Source organism: Triticum dicoccoides, chromosome 1B, assembly GCF_002162155.2.
Source record: "Triticum dicoccoides isolate Atlit2015 ecotype Zavitan chromosome 1B, WEW_v2.0, whole genome shotgun sequence".
Lineage (NCBI taxonomy): Eukaryota > Viridiplantae > Streptophyta > Magnoliopsida > Poales > Poaceae > Triticum > Triticum dicoccoides.
This window is the reverse complement of record NC_041381.1, coordinates 165,748,974-165,770,873: the sequence shown is the minus strand read 5'-3', so window position 1 is coordinate 165,770,873 and position 21,900 is coordinate 165,748,974.

The window sequence follows — 21,900 nt, the reverse complement described above, 5'->3', positions numbered from 1 at the left end:
TGACTAGCTCGTTGATCCATAGATGGTTACAGTTTCCTGACCATGGGCATTGGATGTCATTGATAATGGGATCACATCATTAGGAGAATGATGTGATGGACAAGACCCAATCCTAAGCATTGCACAAGATCGTGTAGTTCGTTTGCTAAAAGCTTTTCTAATGTCAAGTATCATTTCCTTAGACCGTGAGATTGTGCAACTCCCGGATACCGTAGGAATGCTTTGGGTGTACCAAACGTCACAACGTAACTGGGTGGCTATAAAGGTACACTACAGGTATCACCTAAAGTGTCTGTTGGGTTGGCACGAATCGAGACTGGGATTTGTCACTCCATATGACGGAGAGGTATCTCTGGGCCCACTCAGTAATGCATCATCATAATGAGCTCAATGTGATTAAGTAGTTAGTCGCGGTATCATGCATTACAGAACGAGTAAAGTGACTTGCCGGTAACGAGATTGAACGAGGTATTGGGATACCGACGATCGAATCTCGGGCAAGTAACATACCGATTGACAAAGGGAATTGTATATGGGATTGATTGAATCCCCGACATCGTGGTTCATCCGATGAGATCATCATGGAGCATGTGGGAGCCAACATGGGTATCCAGATCCCACTATTGGTTATTGGCCAGAGAGCTATCTCGGTCATGTCTGCATGATTCCCGAACCCGTAGGGTCTACACACTTAAGGTTCGGTAACGCTAGAGTTGTTATGGGAATTAGTGTGCAGTTACCGAATGTTGTTCGGAGTCCCGGATGAGATCCCAGACGTCAAGAGGAGTTCCGGAATGGTCCGGAGATAAATATTTATATATGGGAAGTCCTATTTTGGCCACCGGAAAATGTTCAGGATTTTTTGGTATTGTACCGGGAAGGTTCTAGAAGGTTCTGGAGTGGGGCCCACCTGCATGGGGGGCCCACATGAACGTGGGTAGTGGGGGCAAGGCCCCACACCCCTGGTCAAGGTGCACCAAGATCCCCCCTTAGAAGGAATAAGATCATATCCCGAAGGGATAAGATCAAGATCCCTAAAAAGGGGGGATAACAATCGGTGGGGAAGGAAAATGATGGGATTTCTTTCCTCCCACCTTTGCCAACGCCCCAATGGACTTGGAGGGCAAGAAACCAGCCCCCTCCACCCCTATATATAGTGGGGAGGCGCATGGTATCTGCACCCCTTGCCCCTGGCGCAGCCCTCCCCCTCTCCAACTCCACCTCCTCCTCAGTAGTGCTTGGCGAAGCCCTGCCGGAGAACTGCAAGCTCCACAACCACGCCGTCGTGCTGCCAGAGCTCTCCCTCGACTTCTCCTCTCTCCTTGCTGGATCAAGAAGGAGGAGACGTCCCCGGGTTGTACGTGTGTTGAACGCGGAGGCGCCGTCCGTTCGGCTTTAGATCGGATCTTTCGCGATTTGAATCACCGCGAGTATGACTCGCTCATCCTTGTTCTTGTAACGCTTCCGCTTAGCGATCTTCAAAGGTATGAAGATGCTCATCCTATCCCTCTCTTTTTGCTAGAATCTCCATAGATTGATCTTGGTGATGCGTAGAAAATTTTGAATTATTGCTACGTTCCCCAACAGTGGCATCATGAGCTAGGTCTATGCGTAGATTCTATGCACGAGTAGAACACAAGTAGTTGTGGGCGTTGGTTTGTTAAATATGCTTACCATTACTAGTCTTATATTGATTTGGCGGCATCGTGGGATGAAGCGGCCCGGACCGACCTTACACGTACGCTTACGTGAGACAGGTTCCACCGACCGACATGCACTTGTTGCATAAAGGTGGCTAGCGGGTGTCAGTCTCTCCCACTTTAGTCGGATCGGATTCGATGAAAAGGGTCCTTATGAAGGGTAAATAGCAATTGGCATATCACTGTTGTGGCTTTTGCATAGGTAAGAAACGTTCTTGCTAGAAACCCATAGCAGCCACATAAAACATGCAACAACAATTAGAGGACGTCTAACTTGTTTTTGCAGGGTATGCTATGTGATGTGATATGGTCAAAAGAATGTGATGAATGATATGTGATGTATGAGATTGATCATGTTCTTGTAATAGGAATCACGACTTGCATGTCGATAAGTATGACAACCGGCAGGAGCCATAGGAGTTGTCTTAATTTATTGTATGACCTGCGTGTCACTGAAAACGCCATGTAATTACTTTACTTTATTACTAACCGTTAGCCATAGTAGTAGAAGTAATAGTTGGCGAGGCAACTTCATGAAGACACGATGATGGAGATCATGATGATGGAGATCATGGTGTCATGTCGGTGACGAAGGTGATCATGCCGCGCCTCAAAGATGGAGATCAAAGGCGCAAGATGATATTGGCCATATCATGTCACTTTATGATTTGCATGTGATGTTTGTCATGTTTACATCTTATTTGCTTAGAACGACAGTAGCATAAATAAGATGATCCCTCACTAAAATTTCAAGAAAGTGTTCCCCCTAACTGTGCATCGTTGCTAAAGTTCGTTGTTTTGAAGCACCACGTGATGATTGGGTGTGATAGATTCTAACGTTCGCATACAACGGGTGTAAGCCAGATTTACACACGCAAAACACTTAGGTTGACTTGACGAGCCTAGCATGTACAGACATGGCCTCGGAACACAAGAGACCGAAAGGTCGAACATGAGTCGTATAGTAGATACGATCAACATGAAGATGTTCACCGATGATGATTAGTCCGTCTCACGTGATGATCGGACACGGCCTAGTTGACTCGGATCATGTATCACTTAGATGACTAGAGGGATGTCTATCTAAGTGGGAGTTCGTTAAATAATCAGATGAACTTAATTATCATGAACATAGTCAAAAGGTCTTTGCAAATTATGTCATAGCTTACGCTTTAGTTCTACTGTTTAAGATATGTTCCTAGAGAAAATTTAGTTGAAAGTTGATAGTAGCAATTATGCGGACTGGGTCCGTAAACTGAGGATTATCCTCATTGCTGCGCAGAAGGCTTATGTCCTTAATGCACCGCTCAGTGTGCTGAACCTGAGCGTCGGTTGTGGATGTTGCGAACATCTAACATACACGTTTTGATGACTACATGATAGTTCAGTGCATAACGTTAAATGGTTTAGAATTGAGGCCCAAAGACGTTTTTGAAACATTGCAGAACATATGAGATGTTCCAAGGATTGAAATTGGGATTTCAGGCTAGTACCCACGTCAAGAGGTATGAGACCTCTAACAAGTTTCTTAAGACTACAAACTAAGGAGAAAAGCTCAATCGTTGAGCATGTGCTCAGATTGTCTGAGTACTACAATCACTTGAATCGAGTGGGAGTTAATCTTCCAGATGAGATAGTGATGGTTCTCCAAAGTCACTGCCACCAAGCTACTAGAGCTTCGTGATGAACTATAATATATCAGGGATAGATATGATGATCCTTGAGCTATTCGCGACACCGCGAAAGTAGAAATCAAATAGGAGCATCAATTGTTGATGGTTGGTAAAACCACTAGTTTCAAGAAGGGCAAGGGCAAGAAGGGATACTTCATGAAACGGCAAATCAGTTGCTGCTCTAGTGAAGAAACCCAAGGTTGAACCCAAACCCAAGACTAAGTGCTTCTGAAATAAGGGGAACAGTCACTGAAGCGGAACTACCCTAGATACTTGGTAAATGAGAAGGCTCGCAAGGTCGACAAAAGTATATTGTATATACATTATGATGTGTACTTTACTAGTACTCCTAGTAGAACCAGGGTATTTAAATACCGGTTCGGTTGCTAAGTGTTAGTAACTCGAAATAAAAAGCTACGGATTAAACGGAGACTAGCTAAAGGTGAGATGACGATATGTGTTGGAAGTGTTTCCAATGTTGATGTGATCAAGCATCGCATGCTCCCTCTACCATCGAGATTGGTGTTAAACCTAAATAATTGTTATTTGGTGTTTGCGTTGAGCATAGACATGATTGGATTATGTTTGTCACAATACGGTTATTCATTTAAGGAGAATAATGGTTACTCTATTTTATTTGAATAATACCTTCAATGGTCTTGCACCTAAAATGAGTTTATTGAATCTCGATCGTAGTGATACACATGTTCATGCCAAAAGATATAAGATAGTAATGATAGTACCACATACTTGTGGCACTGCCATTTGAGTCATATTGGTATAAAACGCATGAAGAAGCTCCATGTTGATGGATCTTTGGACTCACTCGTGTTTGAAAAGATTGAGACATGCGAACCATGTCTATTGGTGTATACGCATGAAGAAACTCCATGTAGATGGATCGTTTGGACTCACTTTATTTTGAATCACTTGAGACATGCAAATCATACCACATGGGCAAGATGACTGAAAGGCCTCGTTTTCAGAGAGATGGAACAAGAGAGCAACTTGTTGGAAGTAATACATTTGATGTGTGCAATCCAATGATTGCTGAGGCACATAGTGAATATCATTATGCTCTTACTTCATAGATGATTTGAGTAGATTCTAAGTATATTTACTTGATGAAACACGAGTCTGAATTATTGAAAGGTTCAAGTAATTTCAAAGTGAAGTTAAAGATCATCGTGACAAGAGGATAAAATGTCTATGATATGATCATATAGATGAATGTCTGAGTTACGTGTTTGGTACACAATTAAGACATTGTGGAAATTGTTTCACAACTAATACCGCCTGGAACACCATAGTGTGATGGTGTGCCCAAACATCATAGCTGCACCCTATTGGATATGGTGCATACCATGATGTCTCTTATCGAATTACCACTATCGTTTATGGGTTAGGCATTAGAGACAACCGCATTCACTTCAAATAGGGCACCATGTAATTCCGTTGAGATGACATCGTATGAACTATGGTTTAGAGAAACCTAAGTTGTCATTCCTTAAAAGTTTGGGACTGCGAAGCTTATGTGGAAAAGTTTTAGCCTGATAAGCTCAAACCCAAAGCGGATAAATGCATCTTCATAGGACACCCAAAACAGTTGGGTGTACCTCCTATTTCAGACCCGGAAGCAAAAGTGATTGTTTCTAGAAACGGGTCCTTTCTCGAGGAAAAGTTTCTCTTGAAAGAATTGAGTGGGAGGATGGTGGAGACTTGATGAGGTTATTGAACCATCACTTCAACCAATCTGTAGCAGGGCACAGGAAGTTGTTCCTGTGGCGCCTACACCAGTTGAAGTGGAAGCTGATGACAGTGATCATCAAGTCACTACCAAACCTCGTAGGTCGACAAGGACACATACTGCTTTGGAGTGGTACGGTAATACTGTCTTGGAGGTAATGTTGCTAGACAACAATGAACCTAGGAGCTGTGGAGAAGTGATGGTGGGCCCGGATTCCGACAAATGGCTCGAGGCCATAAAATCCAAGAGAGGATCCATGTATAAAACAAAGTGTAGACTTTGGAATAACTACTTGATGGTCATAAGGCTGTTGGGTACATATGGATTTTAAAAGGGAAGACGGACAATGATGGTAAGTGTCACCATTAAGAAAGCTCGACTTGTCGCTAAGATGTTTTCCGACAAGTTCAAGGAGCTGACTACGATGAGACTTTCTCACTCGTAGCGATGCTAAGAGTCTGTTGAAATTATATTAGCAGTTCCTGCATTGTTTATGAAATCTTGCAGATAGGATGTAAAAACATTCTTTCCTCAATGATTTTCTTGAGGAAAGGTTGTATGTGATACAACCAGAAAGTTTTGTCAATCCTAAAAGATGCTAACAAGTATGCAAAGCTCCAGCAATACTTCTAAGGACTGGAGTAAGCATCTCGGAGTTGGAATATACGCTTTGATGAGATGATCAAAGATTTTGGGTTTATACAAAGTTTATGAGAAACTTGTATTTCCAAAGAAGTGAGTGGGAGCACTATAGCATTTCTGATGAGTATATGTTATTGACATATTGTTGATCAGAAATGATGTAGAATTTCTGGAAAGCATATAGGGTTATTTGAAAAGTGTTTTTCAATGGAAAACCTGGATTAAGCTACTTGAACATTGAGCATCAAGATCTATAAGGATAGATCAAAATCGCTTGATAGTACTTTCAAATGAGTACGCACCGTGACAAGATTTTGAAGGAGTTCAAAATAGATTGGCAAAGGAGTTCTTGGCTGTGTTATAAGGTGTGAGTATTGAGTAAGACTCAAGACCTGACCACGGCAGAAGAGAGAGAAAGGATGAAGGTCGTCCCCTATGCTTTAGACGTAGGCTCCACAGTATGCTATGCTATGTACCGCACCTGTGTGCCTTGCCATGAGTCAGTCAAGGGGTACAAGTGTGATCCAGGAATGGATCACAGGACAGCGGTCAAGGTTATCCTTAGTAACTAGTGGACTAAGGAATTTTCTCGATTATGGAGGTGGTAAAAGAGTTCGTCGTAAAGGGTTACGCCGATGCAAACTTTGACACTAATCTAGATGACTCTGAGTAGTAGACCGGATTCGTATAGTAGAGCAGTTATTTGGAATAGTTCCAAATAGCGCATGGTAGCTGCATCTAGGAGATGACATAGAGATTTGTAAAGCACACATGGATCTGAAAGATTCACACCCATTGACTAATAACCTCTCTCACAAGCAAGATATGATCAAACCCCACGGGTGTTGGATTCATTACAATCACATAGTGATGTGAACTAGATTATTGACTCTAGTGCAAGTGGGAGACTGTAGGAAATATGCCCTAGAGGCAATAATAAAAATGGTTATTATTATATTTCCTTGTTCATGGTAATTGTCTATTGTTCATGCTATAATTGTATTAACTGGAAACCGTAATACATGTGTGAATACTTAGACCACAACATGTCCCTAGTGAGCCTCTAGTTGACTAGCTCGTTGATCAATAGATGGTTATGGTTTCCTGACAATGGGCATTGGATGTCATTGATAATGGGATCGCATCATTAGGAGAATGATGTGATGGACAAGACCCAATCCTAAGCATAGCACAAGATCGTGTAGTTCATTTGTTAAAAGCTTTTCTAATGTCAAGTATCATTTCCTTAGACCATGAGATTGTGGAACTCCCGGATACCGTAGGAATGCTTTGGGTGTACCAAACATCACAACATAACTGGGTGGCTATAAAGGTACACTACAGGTATCTCCGAAAGTGTCTGTTGGGTTGGCACAAATCGAGACTGGGATTTGTCACTCCGTATGACGGAGAGGTATCTCTGGGCCCACTCGGTAATGCATCATCATAATGAGCTCAATGTGTCTAAGTAGTTAGTCGCAGGATCATGCATTATAGAACGAGTAAAGTGACTTGCCGGTAACAAGATTGAACGAGATATTGGGATACCGACGATCGAATCTTGGGCAAGTAACGTACCGATTGACAAAGGGAATTGTATATGAGATTGATTGAAGCCCCAACATCGTGGTTCATCCGATGAGATCATCGTGGAACATGTGGGAGCCAACATGGGTATCCAGATCCCGCTGTTGGTTATTGGCCAGAGAGCTATCTCGGTCATGTCTGCGTGATTCCTGAACCCGGGTCTACACACTTAAGGTTCGGTGACGCTAGAGTTGTTATGGGAATTAGTGTGCAGTTACTGAATGTTGTTCGGAGTCCCGGAGATCCCGGACGTCACAAGGAGTTCCGGAATGGTCCGGAGGTAAATACTTATATATGGGAAGTCCTATTTTGGCCACCGGAAAATGTTCAGGATTTTTCAGTATTGTACCGGGAAGGTTCTAGAAGGTTCTGGAGTGGGGGCCACCTGCATGGGGGGACCCACATGAACATGGGTAGTGGGGGAAAGGCCCCACACCCCTGGTCAAGGCGCACCAAGATCCCCCCTTAGAAGGAATAAGATCATATCCCGAAGGGATAAGATCAAGATCCCTAAAAAGGGGGATAACAATTGGTGGGGAAGGGAAATGATGTGATTTCTTTCCTCCCACCTTCGCCAACGCCCCAATGGACTTGGAGGGCAAGAAACCAACCCCCTCCACCCCTATATATAGTGGGGAGGCACATGGGATCTGCACCCCTTGCCCCTGGCGCGGCCCTCCCCCTCTCCAACTCCACCTCCTCCTTAGTAGTGCTTGGCGAAGCCCTGCCGGAGAACTGCAAGCTCCACCACCACGCCGTCGTGCTGCCAGAGCTCTCCCTCAACTTCTCCTCTCCCCTTGCTGGATCAAGAAGGAGGAGACATCCCCGAGCTGTATGTGTGTTGAACGCGGAGGCGCCTTCCGTTTGGCGTTAGATCGGATCTTTCGCGATTTGAATCGCCGCGAGTACGACTCCCTCATCCTTGTTCTTGTAATGCTTCTGCTTAGCGATCTTCCAAGGTATGAAGATGCTCATCCTATCCCTCTCTTGTTGCTAGAATCGCCATAGATTGATCTTGGTGATGCGTAGAAAATTTTGAATTATTGCTACGTTCCCCAACAATATCTTCCCGTGAGTCTCTGATCTTGCCGTGCGTATTTGCGTATATGATTAGTGCACGATTAAGTCGAGGGCGTCACACCAATGAATTGTGAGTTTATAATCAGATTATCTATGAATATTATTTGAGTCTTCTCTGAACTCTTTTATGCATGATTATTATAGCTTCGTATTTCTCTCTGATCCATTGATTTGGTTTGGCGAGCTAGATTTATTTTTCTTGCAATGGGAGAGATGCTTTGTAATGGTTTCGATCATACGGTGCTCAATCTCAGTAACAGTAGGGGACATGACATTTATTTTATCATTGCTATTAAGGATAAAAATATGGGGTTTATTCATGCGTGAGTGTACTTTGTCTACATCATGTCATCTTGCTTAAGGCGCTACTCCGTTCTTTATGAACTTAATACTCTAGACGCATGTTGTATAGCGGTCAATGTGTGGAGTAATAGTTGTAGATGCATAATCGTTTCGGTCTACTTGTCTCGGACGTGATGCATATATATATGATCATTGCCTTGGACATCGTCATGATTATTTGCTTTTCTATCAATTGTCCAGAAGTAATTTATTTACCCACCAGATGTTATTTTCAAGAGAGAAGCCTCTAGTGAAAACTATGGCCCCAGGGTCTACTTTATCATATATTAAAAATCCTAAAAATGCCTTGCTGAAATTTTACTTTATTTATTTTATTTTTTATTTTTGTTCGATCTATCTATCAATCACTACACAATTTAATCTTGTAAATAACTGTTGAGGGATTGACAACCCCTTGTTCGCGTTGGGTGTAAGGATTTGTTATCTTGTGTGCAAGTTATGTTAATGAGGTGTTGCATGATTCTCCTACTGGATTGATAACCTTGGTTTCATAACTGAGGGAAATACTTATCTCTACTCTGCTGCATCATCCCCTCCTCTTCGGGGAAAACCCAACGCAACTCACAAGTAGTAGTCCCTCACCCTCCTTGCGAACTGCCTAAATTTGACGACGCAATCCCTCATTCGTCCCACATAGAATTTAGGTTGTCGAGCTTTTCTCTCCCTTGTAGACCAAGCCGGTGAAGGAAATATGCCCTAGAGGCAATAATAAAGTTATTATTTATTTCCTCATATCATGATAAATGTTTATTATTCATGCTAGAATTGTATTAACCGGAAACATGATACATGTGTGAATACATAGACAAACATAAAGTCACTAGTATGCCTCTACTTGACTAGCTCATTAATCAAAGATGGTTATGTTTCCTAACCATAGACATGTGTTGTCATTTGATTAATGGGATCACATCATTAGGATAATGATGTGATTGACATGACCCATTCCGTTAGCCTGGCACTTGATCGTTTAGTATATTGCTATTGCTTTCTTCATGACTTATACAAAGTTCCTGCAACTATGAGATTGTGCAACTCCCGTTTACCGGAAGAACACTTTGTGTGTTACCAAACGTCACAACATAACTGGGTGATTATAAAGGTGCTCTACAGGTGTTTCCGAAGGTACATGTTGGGTTGGCATAATTCGAGATTAGGTTTTGTCACTCCGATTGTCGGAGAGGTATCTCTGGGCCCTCTCGGTAATACTCGTCACCTAAGCCTTGCAAGCATTGTAACTAATGAGTTAGTTATAAGATGATGTGTTACAGAACGAGTAAAGAGACTTGCCGGTAATGAGATTAAACTAGGTATTGGATACCAACGATCAAATCTCGGGCAAGTAACATACCAATGACAAAGGGAACAACGTATGTTGTTATGCGGTTTGACCGATAAAGATCTTCGTAGAATATGTAGGAACCAATATGGGCATCCAGGTCCCGCTATTGGTTATTGACCGAAAATGGTTCTAGGTCATGTCTACATAGTTCTTGAACCCGTAGGGTCCGCACGCTTAACATTTCGATGACAGTTTTATCATGAGTTTATAAGTTTTGATGTATCGAAGTTTGTTCGGACTCCCGGATGTGATCACGGACATGACGAGGAGTCTCGAAATGGCCGAGACATAAAGATTGATATATTGGACGACTATATTCGGACACCGGAAGTGTTCCGGGTGATTTTGGAGAAAACCGGAGTGCCGAAGGGGTTACCGGAACCCCCCGGGAGAGTATTGGGCCTTATGGGCCTTAGGGGAAAGGAGAGAGGGGCGGCCAGCATGGGCCGCGCGCCCCCTCCACCCTCTGGTCCGAATTGGACTAGGAGGGGGGCGGCGCCCCCCCTCTTTCCTTCCCCCTCTCCCCCTTCCTTCCCCCTCCTAGTAGGAGTAGGAAAGGAGGAGTACTACTCCTACTAGGAGGAGGATTCCTCCTCCCTTGGCGCACCCAAGGGGCCGGCCGGCCTCCCCCCTCCCTCTTTTATATACGGGGGCAGGGGGACACCCCATAGACACACAAGTTGATCTACGGATCGTTCCTTAGCCGTGTGCGGTGCCCCCCTCCACCATATTCCACCTCGGTCATATCGTCGCGGAGTTTAGGCGAAGCCCTGCGCCGGTAGAGCATCATCATCGTCACCACGCCGTCGTGCTGACAGAACTCATCCCCGAAGCTTTGCTGGATCGGAGCCCGGGGATCGTCATCGAGCTGAACATGTGCTGAACTCGGAGGTGCCGTACGTTCAGTACTTGGATCGGTCGGATCGTGAAGACGTACGACTACATCAACCGCGTTGTCATAACGCTTCCGCTTACGGTCTACGAGGGTATATGGACAACACTCTCCCCTCTCGTTGTTATGCCATCACCATGATCTTGCGTGTGCGTAGGAACTTTTTTGAAATTACTACGTTCCCCAACAGTGGTATCCGAGCCAGGTTTTATGCGTTGATGTTATATGCACGAGTAGAACACAAGTGAGTTGTGGGCGATACAAGTCATACTGCTTACCAGCATGTCATACTTTGGTTCGGCGGTATTGTGAGATGAAGCGGCCCGGACCGACATTACGCGTACGCTTACGCGAGACTGGTTTCACCGTTACGAGCACTTGTGCTTAAAGGTGGCTGGCGGGTGTCTGTCTCTCTCACTTTAGCTGAATCGAGTGTGGCTACGCCCGGTCCTTGCGAAGGTTAAAACAGCACTAACTTGACGAACTATCGTTGTGGTTTTTATGCGTAGGTAAGAACGGTTCTTGCTAAAGCCCGTAGCAGCCACGTAAAATTTGCAACAACAAAGTAGAGGACGTCTAACTTGTTTTTGCAGGGCATGTTGTGATGTGATATGGTCAAGACGTGATGCTATATTTTATTGTATGAGATGATCATGTTTTGTAACCGAAGTTATCGGCAACTGGCAGGAGCCATATGGTTGTCGCTTTATTGTATGAAATGCAAACGCCCTGTAATTGCTTTACTTTATCACTAATCGGTAGCAATAGTCGTAGAAGCAATAGATGGCGAAACGACAACGATGCTACGATGGAGATCAAGGTGTCGCGCCGGTGACGATGGTGATCACGACGGTGCTTCGAAGATGGAGAGCACAAGCACAAGATGATGATGGCCATATCATATTACTTATATTGATTGCATGTGATGTTTATCCTTTATGCATATTATCTTGCTTTGATTGACGGTAGCATTTTAAGATGATCTCTCACTAAAATTATCAAGAAGTGTTCTCCCTGAGTATGCACCGTTGCCAAAGTTCGTCGTGCCCAGACACCACGTGATGATCGGGTGTGATAAGCTCTACGTCCATCTACAACGGGTGCAAGACAGTTTTGCACACGCGGAATACTCAGGTTAAACTTGACGAGCCTAGCATATGCAGATATGGCCTCGGAACACGGAGACCGAAAGGTCGAGCGTGAATCATATAGTAGATATGATCAACATAGTGATGTTCACCATTGAAAACTACTCCATCTCACGTGATGATCGGTTATGGTTTAGTTGATTTGGATCATGTGATCACTTAGATGACTAGAGAGATGTCTGTCTAAGTGGGAGTTCTTAAGTAATATGATTAATTGAACCTAATTTATCATGAACTTAGTACCTGATAGTATTTTGCTTGTCTATGTTTGTTTGTAGATAGATGGCTCGTGCTGTTGTTCCTTGAAATTTAATGCGTTCCTTGAGAAAGCAAAGTTGAAAGATGATGGTAGCAATTACATGGACTGGGTCCGTAACCTGAGGATTATCCTCATTGCTGCACAGAAAAGTTACGTCCTGGAAGCACCGCTGGGTGCCAGGCCTGCTGCTGATGCAACTGACGACGTTAAGAACGTCTAGCAGAGCAAAGCTAATGACTACTCTATAGTTCAGTGTGCCATGCTTTACGGCTTAGAACCGGGTCTTCAACGACGTTTTGAACGTCATGGAGCATATGAGATGTTCCAGGAGTTGAAGTTAATATTTCAAGCAAATGCCCGGATTGAGAGATATGAAGTCTCCAATAAGTTCTACAGCTGCAAGATGGAGGCGAATAGTTCTGTTAGTGAGCATATACTCAAAATGTCTGGGGTATAATAATCACTTGATTCAACTGGGAGTTAATCTTCCGGATGATAGCGTCATTGACAGAATTCTCCAATCACTGCCACTAAGCTACAAGAGCTTTGTGATGAACTATAATATGCAAGGGATGAACAAGACTATTCCCGAGCTCTTCGCAATGCTAAAAGCTGCGGAGGTAGAAATCAAGAAGGAGCATCAAGTGTTGATGGTCAACAAGACCACTAGTTTCAAGAAAAAGGGCAAAGGGAAGAAGAAGGGGAACTTCAAGAAGAACAGCAAGCAAGTTGCTGCTCAAGAGAAGAAACCCAAGTCTGGACCTAAGCCTGAAACTGAGTGTTTCTACTGCAAGCAGACTGGTCACTGGAAGTGGAACTGCCCCAAGTATTTGGCGGATAAGAAGGATGGCAACAAAGGTATATGTGATATACATGTTATTGATGTGTACCTAACTAGAGCTCGTAGTAGCACCTGGGTATTTGATACTGGTTCTGTTGCTAATATTTGCAACTCGAAACAGGGACTACAGAATAAGCGAGCACTGGCCAAGGACGAGGTGACGATGCGCGTGGGAAACGGTTCCAAAGTCGATGTGATCGCAGTCGGCACGCTACCTCTGCATCTACCTTCGGGATTAGTTTTAGACCTGAATAATTGTTATTTGGTGCCAGCGTTGAGCATGAACATTATATCTGGATCTTGTTTGATGCGAGACGGTTATTCATTTAAATCAGAGAATAATGGTTGTTCTATTTATATGACTAATATCTTTTATGGTCATGCACCCTTGAAGAGTGGTCTATTTTTAATAAATCTCGATAGTAGTGATACACATATTCATAGTGTTGAAACCAAAAGATGCAGAGTTAATAATGATAGTGCAACTTATTTGTGGCACTGCCGTTTGGGTCATATCGGTGTAAAGCGCATGAAGAAACTCCATACTGATGGACTTTTGGAATCACTTGATTATGAATCACTTGGTACTTGCGAACCGTGCCTTATGGGCAAGATGACTAAAACGCCGTTCTCCGGAACTATGGAGCGAGCAACTGATTTGTTGGAAATCATACATACTGATGTTTGTGGCCCAATGAATGTTGAGGCTCGCGGCGGGTATCGTTATTTTCTCACCTTCACAGATGATTTGAGCAGATATGGGTATATCTACTTGATGAAACACAAGTCTGAAACATTTGAAAAGTTCAAAGAATTTCAGAGTGAAGTGGAAAATCATCGTAACAAGAAAATAAAGTTTCTACGATCTGATCGTGGAGGAGAGTATTTGAGTTATGAGTTTGGCCTACACTTGAAACAATGTGGAATAGTTTCGCAACTCACGCCACCTGGAACACCACAACGAAATGGTGTGTCCGAACGTCGTAATCGTACTTTACTTGATATGGTGCGATCTATGATGTCTCTTACTGATTTACCGCTATCATTTTGGGGTTATGCTTTAGAGACGGCCGCATTCACGTTAAATAGGGCACCATCAAAATCCGTTGAGACGACGCCTTATGAACTGTGGTTTGGCAAGAAACCAAAGTTGTCGTTTCTTAAAGTTTGGGGCTGCGATGCTTATGTGAAGAAACTTCAACCAGATAAGCTCGAACCTAAATCGGAGAAATGTGTCTTCATAGGATACCCAAAAGAGACTATTGGGTACACCTTCTATCACAGATCCGAAGGCAAGACATTCGTTGCTAAGAATGGATCCTTTCTAGAGAAAGAGTTTCTCTCGAAAGAAGTGAGTGGGAGGAAAGTAGAACTTGATGAGATAACTGTATCTACTCCCTTATTGGAAAGTAGTTCATCACGAGGACCGGTTCCTGTGACAACTACACCAATCAGTGAGGAAGCTAATGATAATGATCATGAAACTTCAGATCAAGTTTCTACTGAACCTCGTAGGTCTACCAGAGTAAGATCCGCACCAGAGTGGTACGATAATCCTATTCTGGAAGTCATGTTACTTGACCATGATGAACCTACGAACTATGAGGAAGCGATGATGAGCCCGGATTCCGCAAAATGGTTAGAAGCCATGAAATCTGAGATGGGATCCATGTATGAAAACAAAGTATGGACTTTGGTTGACTTGCCCGATGATCGGCAAGCCATTGAGAATAAATGGATCTTTAAGAAGAAGACTGACGCTGATGGTAATATAACTGTCTATAAAGCTCGACTTGTTGCAAAAGGTTTTCGACAAGTTCAAGGGGTTGACTACGATGAGACTTTCTCACCCGTAGTGATGCTTAAGTCCGTCCGAATCATGTTGACTATTGCTGCATTTCATGATTATGAAATTTGGCAAATGGATGTCAAGACTGCATTCTTGAATGGATTTCTAGAAGAAGAGTTGTATATGATGCAGCCGAAAGGTTTTGTTGATCCAAAAGGTGCTGACAAAGTGTGCAAGCTCCAGCGTTCCATTTATGGACTGGTGCAAGCATCTCAGAGTTGGAATAAACGCTTTGATAGTGTGATCAAAGCATATGGTTTTATACAGACTTTTGGAGAAGCCTGTATTTACAAGAAAGTGAGTGGGAGCTCTGTAGCATTTCTAATTTTATATGTAGATGACATATTATTAGTTGGAAATGATATAGAATTTCTGGATAGCATAAAAGGATACTTGAATAAAAGTTTTTTCAATGAAAGACCTCGGTGAAGCTGCTTACATATTGGGCATCAAGATCTATAGAGATAGATTGAGACGCTTAATAGGACTTTCACAAAGCACATACCTTGACAAAATTTTGAAAAAGTTCAAAATGGATCAGGCAAAGAAAGGATTCTTGCCTGTGCTACAAGGTGTGAAGTTGAGTCAAACTCAATGCCCGACCACAGCAGAAGATAGAGAGAAAATGAAAAATGTTCCCTATGCTTCAGCCATAGGCTCTATCATGTATGCAATGCTGTGTACCAGACCTGACGTATGCTTAGCAATAAGCTTGGCAGGAAGGTACCAAAGTAATCCAGGAGTGGATCACTGGACAGCGGTCAAGAACATCCTAAAATACCTGAAAAGGACTAAGGATATGTTTCTCGTATATGGAGGTGACAAAGAGCTAGTCATAAACGTTTACGTCGATGCAAGCTTTGACACTGATCTGGATGGTTCTAAATCGCAAACCGGATACGTGTTTTTATTAAACGGTGGAGCTGTAAGTTGGTGCAGTTCTAAACAAAGCGTCGTAGCAGGATCTACATGTGAAGCGGAGTACATAGCTGCTTCGGAAGCAGCAAATGAAGGAGTCTGGATGAAGGAGTTCATTTTTGATCTAGGTGTCATACCTAGTGCATCGGGACCAATGAAGATCTTTTGTGACAATACTGGTGCAATTGCCTTGGCAAAGGAATCCAGATTTCACAAGAGGACCAAGCACATCAAAAGACGCTTCAATTCCATTCGGGACCAAGTCCAAGTGGGAGACATAGAGATTTGCAAGATACATACGGATCTGAATGTTGCAGACCCATTGACTAAGCCTCTCTCACGAGCAAAACATGATCAGCACCAAGACTCCATGGGTGTTAGAATCATTACTATGTAATCTAGATTATTGACTCTAGTGCAAGTGGGAGACTGAAGGAAATATGCCCTAGAGGCAATAATAAAGTTATTATTTATTTCCTCATATCATGATAAATGTTTATTATTCATGCTAGAATTGTATTAACCGGAAACATGATACATGTGTGAATACATAGATAAAAATAAAGTCACTAGTATGCCTCTACTTGACTAGCTCATTAATCAAAGATGGTTATGTTTCCTAACCATAGACATGTGTTGTCATTTGGTTAATGGGATCACATCATTAGGATAATGATGTGATTGACATGACCCATTCCGTTAGCCTAGCACTTGATTGTTTAGTATATTGCTATTGCTTTCTTCATGACTTATACAAAGTTCCTGCAACTATGAGATTGTGCAACTCCCGTTTACCGGAAGAACACTTTGTGTGTTACCAAATGTCACAACGTAACTGGGTGATTATAAAGGTGCTCTACAGGTGTTTCCGAAGGTACATGTTGGGTTGGCATAATTTGAGATTAGGTTTTGTCACTCCGATTGTCGGAGAGGTATCTCTGGGCCCTCTCGGTAATACTCATCACCTAAGCCTTGCAAGCATTGTAACTAATGAGTTAGTTATAAGATGATGTGTTACAGAACGAGTAAAGAGACTTGCCGGTAACGATATTGAACTAGGTATTGAGATACCGACGATCGAATCTCGGGCAAGTAACATACCGATGATAAAGGGAACAACGCATGTTGTTATGCGGTTTGACCGATAAAGATCTTCGTAGAATATGTAGGAACCAATATGGGCATCCAGGTCCCGCTATTGGTTATTGACCGAAAATGGTTCTAGGTCATGTCTACATAGTTCTCGAACCCGTAGGGTCCGCACGCTTAACGTTTCAATAACAGTTTTATTATGAGTTTATAAGTTTTGATGTACCGAAGTTTGTTCGGAGTCCCGGATGTGATCACGGACATGACGAGGAGTCTCGAAATGGTTGAGACATAAAGATTGATATATTGGACGACTATATTCGGACACCGGAAGTGTTTCGGGTGATTTCGGAGAAAACCGGAGTGCCGGGGGGGGGGTTACCGGAACCCCCCAGGAGAGTATTGGGCCTTATGGGCCTTAGGGGAAAGGAGAGAGGGGCGGCCAGCATGGGCCGCGCGCCCCCTCCACCCTCTGGTCCGAATTGGACTAGGAGGGGGGCGGCGCCCCCCTCTTTCCTTCCCCCTCTCCCCCTTCCTTCCCCCTCCTAGTAGGAGTAGGAAAGGAGGAGTCCTACTCCTACTAGGAGGAGGATTCCTCCTCCCTTGGTGCACCCAAGGGGCCGGCCGGCCTCCCCCTCCCTCCTTTATATACGGGGGCAGGGGGGCACCCCATAGACACACAAGTTGATCTACGGATCGTTCCTTAGCCGTGTGCGGTGCCCCCCTCCACCATATTCCACCTCGGTCATATCGTCGCAGAGTTTAGGCGAAGCCCTGCGCCGGTAGAGCATCATCATCGTCACCACGCCGTCGTGCTGACAGAACTCATCCCCGAAGCTTTGCTGGATCGGAGCCCGGGGATCGTCATCGAGATGAACGTGTGCTGAACTCGGAGGTGCCGTACGTTCAGTACTTGGATCGGTCGGATCGTGAAGACGTACGACTACATCAACCGCGTTGTCATAACGCTTCCGCTTACGGTCTACGAGGGTACATGGACAACACTCTCCCCTCTCGTTGCTATGCCATCACCATGATCTTGCGTGTGCGTAGGAAATTTTTTGAAATTACTACGTTCCCCAACAGCCGGCGCACTCCCACAAAGGTCTCCCAGTCCTTGATTTTGAGGAGATCGTGTCACAGCCTCAGTCAGCTGCTGTGTGCCTCCTTCTTCATCAACTACGACAACACCTTCCCTCCTCTCCCAGCTCTGTTGACCACGGGCCTCGCGTGTGTGAGTAAGCTCCATGGCCAAAGTTCCCTCTCTAGCCCCGCTGATTTATAGGGTCATCGGCCAACCACCCTGCTTGCACCACCACTCCCCTTGCTGCCACACCAGCAAACCGAGGTCGCGAGCATCAGCTTCAGGGAGCTTGGTGGCCAACTAGTGGAGTGGAGCGACGACTCCGATGACATGGTGTTCTTCCGCATGGCGACAAAGACAGGGCGACCACCATCTTAGCGAATTGCTAGATCTCGACGGTTGGGTAGGCCAGGACGACATGAGGCTATGACGGAGGGGGAGGCGGTGGGGTGCAATGGCGACAATTGGGGGCTGGGCCACGACAACGTTAACGGGACGGGAGGTGCAGGCATGTCTTCGGAGCGAACGGGATTTTTACCCCACTCGACTGCAGCCGACTATATTTACGGATCGAAAGGCGCCTCAAGTAAAAACTATGCTCCTCTAAAGCTTTTGAGGGTGGAAAGTTTGCTCCTCTAAAGCATTATAAGGCATCGGTTAGAGATACTTCTATATATGTGCAATTCAGACACGTAACAGTCCAATAAAAAGCTGTAATTGTTTCTCCCATTGGATTCCAAGAGTGAAACACATGAACATACAAACTCCAAAACTGGCACGGAAGCTCAATATAAATGTCGTGAGGGTAGTCATAGTGGGGAGTAACTTAGATTAGTATTACCTTTTTTGCAGGCAATTCAGAGAGCTTTATTACAAAATAGCAGTCCTAGGACAATCAGCCAATAGACTGGTCACTAGGAAGCTAGGAGTCTCATCAAGCCAGCAGTCCGTCACATTCAGCGTGCAAGTATGCTTAGCACATAGATGCCCTGGAACGTTAGCCGCTTGATTTACATGAAGAATAGTAAAAAACTAAAAGTCTCTAACAAGCTCTCCAATTTCTAACAAGACAGGAGCCACAACTAAACGAGAATTGTGGCGAGTGTCCCACAGATCTACCATCTCCAGGCAATCAACTTCCATGATCACATGCGTATAGCCGCGAAGATACGCAAATCGCGCGCCTTCTCGCATAGACACTGCTTCAGCTATCAATGGATCTGTTATCCCCATATGGGGTTTGCACCAAGCACCAAGGAGTCCAGTAGTGCAAAATGACATAGAAGTACTATCATAGATGATTACATTTATTACTCCCTCCGGTCCTTTTTAGTTCGCATATAAGATTTGTCCAACGTCAAGCCTCGTAAAATTTGACCAACTTTATAGAAAAACTTATTAATAATCATAAGGTGAAATCAATACCAGTAGATGCGTCATGACTTAAAGTTTCATATCGTATAACTTTATCACAGTAAATGTTGATATTTTTTCTTATAAATATGGTCAAACTTTGTGAAGTTTGACTTCACACAATTCTTATATGCAGAGTAAAAAGGACCGGAGGGAGTACATTGTAGACTCATTTTGCTTTGCATTGCGTTATGTTACTCCAAACTCCTCTCTCCTCATTAACTATATGCCACATAAGCAAACTTGTCTTCAAATGCGTTATGTTATTTACTAAAGTACCCCCACTACGCCCAGCCTGAGGTGTTTAGCGTTGAGCAAACTCAACGCCAAGCCCTTGATTGTCCACATCAAAGCAAAGCTTTAACAGTTGTAGGACGACAAGAAAAATAGAGATATTGGACCACTCTGACTCTGACAACCGGATCCTCTAACATTCATAAGGAAAGTCACAGTGCTACAGTGCTAGTCTAGTGTAAAATGATGACGGAAAGTTAGGAACTGTTAGTAGATAGTTAGTATGTTGTTTACCGTTGGTATTTACTATAGATACAAATAATTCAAAATTAATTTTATTTCATCATTATTTTGTTTGTATGTAATTACTATAAATATACACAATAGATCATCAATTTACAAATTAATTAATTTGTTTTAGCCTTAATCATACTGATAGAAAGAAGGAAAGTTAGGGTACTGTAACTTCTCTAACATTCCTTACGAATGTTAGAGGATCCGGTTTCCTCTGACTTGTACCCTCCCGTTCCAAAAGACTTGTTGAGGTTGTCTTTTGATAATACACACGCACTGGTTCAAGTCCTGGCTCGGTCAAGGGGGTGCTTAGAGATTTTCTCCTATAAAAATATACCGCCAAGGGCTAGTCCTGGCTGGTCTTTTTTTTTCAATAATACACACGCACATGGTTTATTTATTTGCTTTTGTATCTTCTGTTAGTAATGCATGGGCTTGGTGCTCACTATTATTGTCGCTTCTATATTATGGGACGGAGGGAGTAGAACCGAATGAGCATTAGTTTTGCGAAAAAATTAACGCCCACACGTGTGGGCGTTTGCAGATCGCCCACACGCCTCCATCACCACTCATTTTGCCACGTATGAATACATGACATCAGCAGAAATCTTTTTGGTTTTCGGCTTAAAAATGTTTTATCTCCTAAATAGAAAAGCGAACTAAAAATCCGTTTTCACCATTAAATCCGTCTTGACGAGATCTTCAAAACTAGACTCCATGTTGATATGTTTCGACAATTTTTTCTTTTGCCCAGAAGTTGCCATGATATTTACACTATAGTTGCCATAGTGCTTAAACTAAAGTTGCCATGTGGCAATTTTAGTTTATAGATCATGGCAATTTTAGTTTTTTGATGATGACAATTCTAGTACTTTGACCATGAAAATATTTTTTTATTGAACCATGACAATTTTAAGTGTATGTATCATGACAATTTTAGTTTATGATGCATGGCAAGTTTAGTTTCTTAATTCTCTGTTTATAATATGTTAAAATTTACTTTTAAATATAAAGAAAATAGTTGAAACATATCATGGCAACTTCAATGTAAATATCATGGCAATTCATGTGCAATAGACATGGCAACTTTTAACCCAAAACATTTTTCGCCGAAATATATCGATATGAGATCTAGTTTTGAAGATCTCGTCGCGAGGGATTTAGTGGTGAAAACGAATCTTCAATCCAATTTTTTATTTAAGAGATAAAATATTTTAAAAACTGAAAATCCGAAAAGATTCTCTGACGTGGCAATCTATTTGCATTAAAGATGTGTGGTGCATCTCTTTTCCTGCCACACGTGTGACCGTTATCGACGTCCTAGTTTTAAGGATACCGCCGATCAGATAATTTTCTATCATGCCATATTATTTTTTTGCCATTAACCTGCACTCGCGAGATTTAAATCAGAGATGTTGGCGTGCCACACAGTCACGTTTTACTCGCTTTGGTCGTCATAATTTACAAATCACGCGGTATTTGGCTCACTGCAGCATCTATGGGCTGTTGGCATGTACACTCTGTAAGTTTCTGACTTTTTTAGCCATCTTAAGCTTAGCTGTGAAGTGGCCACGCCATCAGCACGGCAGCCATGTGCCAAAGTAACGGAGAGAGCTGGCAGTGGCGGCGACCATCCATCCCCCCTCCCTCCCTCCCCTGTTTCGGCATTCCGCCACGCTAGATCGGACCCTCTTTCCCCTTTCTCCTCGTCCTCCCATTTCCCGTTCCCACGCAGGAGAGGGGCG